The sequence below is a fragment of the Neofelis nebulosa genome, chromosome 7, assembly GCF_028018385.1.
Source record: "Neofelis nebulosa isolate mNeoNeb1 chromosome 7, mNeoNeb1.pri, whole genome shotgun sequence".
NCBI classification, from domain to species: Eukaryota; Metazoa; Chordata; class Mammalia; order Carnivora; family Felidae; genus Neofelis; species Neofelis nebulosa.
The window spans coordinates 123,695,415-123,704,642 of record NC_080788.1 but is presented as its reverse complement, the minus strand read 5'-3'; the positions used below and the strand labels follow the sequence as shown (position 1 = coordinate 123,704,642).

Genomic DNA, 9,228 nt, shown 5'->3' with positions numbered 1-9,228 from the left:
AGAAGATCTTCTGATATCCAGGTGAAGAGTCAAGTCTTTTGCCTGCAAAGCTCATCCCCACCATTTCTGCCAATTTGGGAAACTCTGTATCATTTCTCATGAGAAGCCAACTATCCCAGTCTGGGCTACTTTTTCTAAACATTAGATCTGAATTGATTTATTTTATCCCTAAATGCATTGGGCCACAATCTTCCTGAATGGATTAAGTCAGATCTTCTATTTTTAGCAGCTGGCTTATTCAGTCCATTTCCCTACTATAAATACCTACCTACACTTGTTTTTAAGTAGAATTCTTTTGTCTTCTGATTGTCCCAGTCTAGATTAGAGGGGGAAAGGTGAGAGAGAGAATGCAAAATGGGATAATGGAGAGAAAAAGAGGGACTTTCACAGACTCCAAGGTCCACAGCTGACTGGATGTGGGAGAGAGCCAAGAGGTTCTCACCCTTCTCCACATATTTCCTTGAGAATTTGGCAGTTGTTCAGGACTTAGAGGAGCCATTCAGGCTCTCTCCTACCCTTTTATCTACTGGAAATTTCCTTTTCCCAGTCTCATGTCTCAGTGCCGCTGCTCAGAGCATATGGACAGTGACCCCAGCTTCCAAGACAGACCAAGAGACATTTTTTAATCCTTGGTCTTAATGCTCTCAAGTCAAAATAAATTTTCATAGTATCTCATACCCATATCCTTGGAGTCCCAAAGAAGGGGGACACTGAGCTTTCACCAAATACTGATCAAACTCCTAATGAGCTCAAAGCACTAAAAGGAAATAGGCCAGAGTCAGATGAAGGAGTGGGTCCACCAGGCAGCTGCCTTCTGTGCTGGTACACATAAGGAAATGCGTGCTCATCTGTCACCAGGGCGCTTGTACACCACAAAACTTAAGGCAATGGAGGAAAAAATGGAATTTCAAAGCACTTCTCAGAAAAACTAGAAGGAATACCATAAAACAATCCTGGAGATATGACTAAGACACCTAGGAGCCATGCTTTTGATCATGAATATTTGTCATTTTAGGGGAGTCAGCATCTAAGTGTTCTCCCTATTTTGGGGTTTCTACTAATAGTCCTCCTTCTCCCTTTATTATCCTCCTTTATTATCTCAGTTTTCAGCTCCTCCTCCAGACTAAAGCTGAACAAATATTTGATTTGAACAAATAAATTGATACAAGGAGGCAAGATATTATCAATAGTCCACCAAGATTCCCATGTGTCTCAGTCTGGACACTCCCCTCAAGGATCTCAGAGGGTTACAAAACACACTTGTCCACCCACGTTCAGGCACCAAGGCACCACTGTAATCCAACAGCAGCCAATGGGGAGTAGAGTCTCCTGACCTCTTGATGATGCATGAAATGCAGATATGCCTCAAATAGTAGAAAAGCGAAAAGTATTCATCAAATATTTTCAAAAACAATTCATACATGATGATGAAGTGGGGTTTATCTTGGGGTAAACTTGGAAGTTTAAGAAAGAATGACATAGACAAGGTAGCTGCCATTCCTGCCTCCACCATGCCTCTAACTCCCCAATCCCACCATCACAGTATCCACCATTACTTATTGGGTAAGTATGGAATATTATACTAAAATAGAGATAATTGAAGAATATACCTATGGAGTTATATATAAGGGTAGACAAAAAATTACAAGTCAACTGGTAGCCAGGAAGAAAATCAGACTAGGAAGTAAAGAGGAAGATGTTCCTAGTACTATAATTCAGGAAATTTCTTTATTAAAAGAAGTTTGTCATTCAAATATAGTCAGTCTTCAAGATATGCTTATACAGGATTCCAGGTTATATCACATCTTTGAATTCCTTGGATCTTAAGAAATACTTGGATCCCATCGCTCCTCGTCAGTTCATGGATTCTTCACTTGTTAAGGCTTATTTGTACCAAAAATTAAGTGTTAGGACTTCACCAAGATGAAAAGCTTCTTCACAGCAAAGGAAGCAATCAACAAAACTAAAAGTCAGCCTACCGAATGGGAGAAGATAGCAAATGACATATCTGATAAAGGGTTAGTATCCAAAACCTATAAGTAACTTATCAAACTCAACACCCAAAATATAAATAATCCAGTTAAGAAATGGGCATAAGACATGAAGAGAGCCTTTTCCAAAGAAGACACCTGGATGGCTAACAGACACATGAAAAGATGCTCAACATCACTGATCGTCAGGGAAACATAAACCAAAACCACAATGAAATACCACCTCACCCCTGTCAGAATGGCTAAAAGTAACAATACAATAAACAATAGGTGTTGGAGAGGATGAGGAGAAAGGGAAACCCTAAACCCTCTTGTACTATCGGTGGGAAGGCAAACTGGTGCAGCCACTGTGGAAAACAGTATGGAGTTGCTTAAAAAGTTGAAAATAGAACTACCGTGGAGCACCTGGTGGCTCAGTAGATTAAGCATCAGGCTCTTGATCTTGGCTCAGGTCATAATCTCATGGGTTAGAGAGCTTGAGCCCCACATAGGGCTCTGCGCTGATAGAGCAGTACCTGCTCAGGATTCTGTCTCTCCCTCTCTCTGCCTCTCCCCCTCTTATGCACACATGCACATGCTCTCTCTCTCAAAATAAATAAATAAACCTAAAAAAAATAGAACTACCCTACAATCTGGCAATTACACTAGTTGTTTGCCCAAAGAATACAAAAATATAGATTCAAAGGGGTATATGCACCCCGATGTTTATAGCAGCATTATCAACAATAGCCAAACTATGGAAAGAGTCCAAACATCCACCAACTGATGAAGGATAAAGAAGATGTGATACACACACACACACACACACACACACACACACACACACACACACTGGAATATTACTCAGCCATCAAAAAGAAGGAAATCTTACCATTTGCACTGATGTGGATGGAGCTAGAATGTATTATGCTAAGCAAAATAAGTCCATCAGAGAAAGACAAATACCATATGATTTCACTCATATGTGGAATTTAAAAAACAAAACAGGTGAACATATGGGCGGGGGGAGGAGGAGAGAAGAGAGGCAAACAAACCACAAGAGACTCTTAATGATAGAGAACAAACTGAGGATTGCTAGAGGGGAGGTGGATGGAGGATGGGCCAGATGGGTGATGGGTATTAAAGAGGGAATTGTTATGATGAGCACTGGGTGTTGTATGTAATGATGAACCACTAAATTCTACTCCTAAAACCAATATTGCACTGTATGTTAACTAACTAGAATTTAAACAAAAATTTGAAAAGGAAAAAAAAAAGGACGTGTTTGTATCAAATCATTCAAGGGATGTTGTTTTGTCCCTCTAGAATAGCTCCCCATGGAGGCTTAAAACCTTGAAATCTATTGGCCACAAAGGAACAACTAAATTGGCTGGTCTGGGCCTTGCCAGAGCTTTTGGAATACCTGTCAGAGCATATATACATGAGGTAGTAACACTCTGGTATAGTTTTGCCCAAGTATTGCTGGGGTCAGCTCTCTATTCAACTCCAGTTGACCATATTTGCAGAATTAGCAACTAATGAGCCACTTTTCCATAGGGATTCAGAAATTTATCAAGTCTTCAGGATTTTTAGAGCTTTGGGCACCCCCAATAATGAAGGGTGGGCAGAAGTGGATTCTTTAGAAGACTGTAAGAGTAAATTTCCCAAGTGGAAACCAGGAAGTCCAACATCCCATATTAAAAACTTGGTTGAAAATGGCTTAGATTTGCTTTCAAAAATGTTAATCCCAACAAACAAGTTTCTGGCAAATGACATTGAATCATCCATATTTTAATGATTTGGACAATCCGATTGAGAAGATGTAGCTTTCTGACAAAAAATTTCCACATGCTGTCTCAAGAACAGATAGTTATATTTTTACTGTTACCTCTATTTTTGTCTCATGTGTTCTTTTCTATGTTGTAAAACTTAAGCTACACTTCATCATCTAATTTCAAAAGTGTAACTTAAAAATGTAAATATTGTTCTATATCAATTTAAATATAGTAATTCTGTGTATGAGTGTAGATCTCACTGTAACAAACTGTAACAAGTATTTGTTACTATAATAAAACTATAAATCTAGTATTGATGACAGGAATTAGGGGGCAACATTTTTTTAAACCTGTCAGTAAACTAAGAGCAGACGAAAACTTCCCCAACCTGATAAAGAGCAGCTCCAGAAAACCTACAGCTGACACCAATACTAATGGTGAATGACTGAGTGGCTTTCCCCTAAGATCAAAAACAAGGCAAGAATATCTGCTTTCACCATTTTATTCAACATTATACTAAAAATCCTAGCCAGTTTAATAAGGCAGTAGAATAAATAAAAGGCATGCATATTTGAAAAGAAGTAAAACTGTCTTTGTCACAGATGACATGATTGCCTATGCAGAAAATCCTAAAATATCTGCAAAAGAGCTGATTTCAGCAAGGACACAGGATACAAGGTCTATAAAAAAAATAGAATTTCTATATTCTAGAAACAAAGAATTAGAAATTATAATAGATACCGTTCATTTTTTAAAAAAACACTGCTGTATTAGTTTTCAATTGCTACAAATTAGCAGCTTGACACAACAAACATTTATTATCTCACATAGTTTTGGAGAGTCAGGAATCAGGGAGCAGTTTCAGGGGGCAGCATAGCTCGGGGTCTCTCAGGAGGTTGTCATCAAGATGTTAGCCAGGGCTGCACTCATCTGAAGGATCTACTTCCAAGATCACTCATTCACATCTTGCTGGTAGAGGCCTCAGTTTCTCCTTTATGATGGTCTCATTTCTTCACCACATTGGACCTTCCAGTAGATCTGCTCCAATGTCTTTCAGAGCAAGCAATACAAGAGAGAGCAATGAAACAGCTGTAATGCCTTTGATCACTTAGTCTCAGCAGTGGCCTCCTGTCACTTCTGTCATACTCTCTTGGTCACACAGATCAACCCTGGTACAAAGTGTGTGGAGGGTGAGGGGTTCTATACAAGCGCATGAATACCAGGAGGGAAGGAGCATTTCAGGCCAATCTGGAGGCTGGCTACCACAAATACCACTTATAATAGCATCAAAAGACATAAAACACTTCTGGATAAATTTAACAAAATATGTGCTAAACCTCTACACTGAAATGACAAAATAATTACTGAAATATCTAAAGAAGGCCTAAATAAGTAAAGATATATACAATGTTTATGGATTGAAAGACTCAATATTATTAAGATGTCAATACTTTTCAATGTATTGGGATTCAATGTAATCTGAATCACAACGCCACCAGGTTTTTTCTTAATAGAGATTGACAAACTGATAGTGAAATTTGTATGTAAATGTTAAGAACTTAAAATAGCCAAAACAACTTTGAAAAGAAGAACAAAGTTGGAGGACTTAGACTACCTCCTACACTGCAGCCTAAAATAGTGTAAGAACTACACTATTTTAAGATTTACCATAAAGCTACAATAATAAAGACAGTGTGCTATTAACATAGGATAGACATATAGATCAATGGAACAGAACAAAGAGTCCAGAAATAGGCCCACTCATATATGGTCAATTAATTTTTGACAAAAATGCCAAAGAAATCCAATGGGGCAAATTTTTCAACAAATGTTGCCAGGACAATTGAATATCCCAGGAAGAAAATAACCTTGAACATTGCCTTACACTATACACAAAAATACCTTAATATTGATCACTGGCCTAAATATAAATGCTAAACTAAAAAATTCTAGAAGAAAGCAGAGAAGGAAAATGTTATGATCTTAGTATAGGCAAATAATTCTTAGACAATACACAAAAAGCACTTATTCCAAAAGGGAAAAAATTTGATAAATTGGACTCTATCAAATTTAAAGTTTCCTATTCTTTGAAAAACAGCATTAAAAACAAACAAAAAGAAAATGCAGAAAAAAATATTTGTAATACATGTATGTGTCAAAAGGCTTATATTTGGAATATATAAAAAAACTCTTATAGCTTAATAATAAAATATTAACTCAAAAATAGGCAAAAAAAAAACCTTGAACAGACACTTCACAGAAGAAAAAATATAAGTAGCAGATATACAAATGAAAAGGATGCTCAACATCATTGTCATCGGGGAAAGGCAAATTAAAACTCCCAGATACTACTACCACCCACTAGAATAGCTAAAATTAAAAAGAGAAACCATACCAAGTGTTGGCAAGGGTGTAGATCAACTAGAAGTCTCATACTTTGTTGGTAGAAATGCAAAATAATACAGCACTTGGAAAAATTCAGTGATTCCTCATAAAGTTAAATATTCACATAGTATCTGACCCAGCAATCCTTTAGGTAAATTTACATAAGAAAAATGTGAACGTAGGTCTGCACAAAGACTGCCTGCAAGTGTTCATAACTTTTTCATGATGGCTTTTATTCATAAGAACTCAAAAGTAGACAACAATCTGCAAGTCCATCAAAAGGTGAATGGTGAATAAATTGTGTAATATCCCTACAACAGAATATAGCTCAGTGTTAAAAAGGAACAAAATATCGACGTAAAAAAAGATCAAGAGGAGGGGATATACTGTAAAAAGCCAGTGGGGACTTGATGGACATGTTCTATGTCTTGACTTTGGGGGCAGTTGTATGGGTGCATACACTCAAGGAAATTTATTAAAGTGTACACTTAAAATAGGTACATTTTATTATATGTAAGTTATATCTCAATAAAAGTAATTAAAACATTGTTAAAAAATATATTCATATGGTTAAAAAACAGCAAGTAAACACTGAAAAATTAGTACACTTTCATCAAATGTCCAGACCTCCAAATACCCCATCTCTCTACCCAAAGGTAATCTCCAGTGATTTCATGCCTTATTCAAAAACTGTGTGTATATGTGTATACACCTCTACACTGGTATTTGTATATGGATATTTATATAGATATATGCACACAAATGCACACATATACTTTGTTTATATACAAGTAGACGTATTTCTATTATAGCAGCTGCTTTTTGGTGCCTAATATTCCCTTAGACCACCTCTGATTTCTGCTGCAACTCCCATGGTCAGTCCCTTCCTTGTACACTGACAAGAGTCCCACCTTGAACACTACCACTTTCTCCAAAGTCACAGGAGCCTAGTCAGCCGACAGGGAGAGGCAGCCTTAAGCAACAGGAGTTAAATCCCTGGAACACCCCAACTAATACAGGATGGGTTTGGTTAATAAACGCCCCAGTCTTCCTTCTTGCCAACAGATAGGCAATTCTGGGAGACAGGCATTCTGTGTGTTTTCCAAAGGTCTGGACTTAGGCTTCCTTTACCTATAGCAGCAACTCAATAATACAACTTGGGTGGGTTTTTTTGTTTTGGGGGGGTTGGGGGGGTTGTTTGTCATTTTTGCATTTTCTATCTCACTGTCTTCACCCTCTCACTGATTTTTTCTGGAGTTATTTCCCAAATAAACCACCTGCACCCAAGTCTCTGTTTGAGGCTCTGCTTTCAAGGGACCCCAAAGCAAGACATGCACACACCTTGTTTTTTCACTTGATATATCTTATAGGTTGCACGATGTCAGCCCATACAGTCTGTCCTATTGTGTCTCATGACTGTGCAGTTCTCAACTGCATGTGTGTACCATGGGTTTTATAACCATCCCCCATCAGTGGATATTTAAGTTGTTTATTGTCTTTTGTTATTGTATACAATGTTTGTTTTAAAAGATCCCTAGGCACGTCTTTATAAGATAAATTTCTTGAAATAGAATGGATAAGGCAAAGGGTGTTCTTGATAGTCTTTAAATAGGATAGTTCTTTAAATAGGACTATCTGATATAACTCATATAACTCAGGATACTGATACAACTGATATAACTCAGGATTCTCTGATATAACCCTGATATAACTCAATGGTAAAGTCTCACCTGTACACACAGTTTTTCAGTCACAAATCCAATGTGTAATTATGTGCAGTTATCCCTATCAGAGTTGATGCTAGGCCACAACCCAATACCCTAAGCCTCCTTCTGCTCAATTCTCTAGTCCCCTTTTCTATGGGATCCACCTGCCATCTCACTATGACCTCAAACACAATCAGGAAGAGGCTCTGAGACAGAGTAAGAACACAAACTAAAACAGAGAGAAGTGGCAACGGGCAGAATATGTATAAAACCACTAACTGACTGCCAGAAATTTTACAAAATAGTTCTACTATTCACAGAAGGAAGAAAGAGCACTAAGAGTCAGGAGGCCTAGACCCCAGGTTCTAGCCCTCCCTCCGCCAAACCAAGTGGTTTGATAAGGTAGTTCTCCCCATGCCTCAGTTTCCTCATTTGTAAAATGAAGGGGTAGGCCTAAATTATCCTCTCTAAAGTCCTTCTCACCCTGATATTCTAAATTTCTATGACCCACGCAGTTTGTAGAAAGGGCCACCTAATACTCCTATCAAGTACTGAATCTAGAATAATTCCAAGGTATCAATCCAGCCACCATCTATCAAAAAAAACCTCTTTCAACCACAGGCAGATGCTAGAAACTACTGTGTAAGCCGCAAATCACTTGAGATCACAACAGAAATGCAAATATCTCAAGAACAAAAGCAAATATCCCCTGAGAACAGGGGATATTTCCTTGTAACGTTCAGTAGGAGTGGAGTTCTGCAGACCACACTTTGGGAACAATGTTCTAACCGCACGGGCAGCTGGAGTTCAGGTTTTAGAGTCAGGAGGACCTGAACTTACATCCGATTTCCTCCATACATGCATATGGCCTGGAACTAGTTGTTCTGTAGAAATTGAGGCAAATAAGCAATGTTATGAGGTTGCTGTGAGAACCAGAATAGGTGATAAATAGTGAACTTGGGTCTCATGCTTCCAAAAACCGCGGTAAGGGAAAGAGTCAGTTGAGGGAGCCAGGTTAACCTATACACACACACAAATACATATTTTTAAGAGCTAAATACTTGCTACAGATTGAATGTTTGTCCTCCCCTATTCATATGTTAAACTCTACCCCCAATGTGATGGTATTGAGAGGTGGGATCTTTGGGAGGAATTAGGTCATGAGAGTGGAGTCCTATGGATGGGATTAGTGCCCTTATAAAAGAGACCCCAGAGAGCTCCCTTGCCCCCCACTACCACCACCATGTGAGGATGTGTCAAGCAGATATCCATCTATGAACCAAGAAGTGGGTCTCACCAGATACAGAATCTGCCAGCACCTTAATCTTAGACTTCCCAGCCTCCAGAACTGTGCAAAATAAATTTTTGTTTATAAGCTGCTGAGTCCCTGGT

At 38.3% G+C, this 9,228-nt stretch overlaps 1 pseudogene; it reads left to right on the top strand.

Annotated features, from left to right (window-relative positions):
• Positions 1–1,569: 1,569 nt before the first annotated feature.
• Positions 1,570–3,796, top strand: LOC131518257 (cyclin-dependent kinase 1-like; annotated as a pseudogene).
• Positions 3,797–9,228: the final 5,432 nt, after the last annotated feature.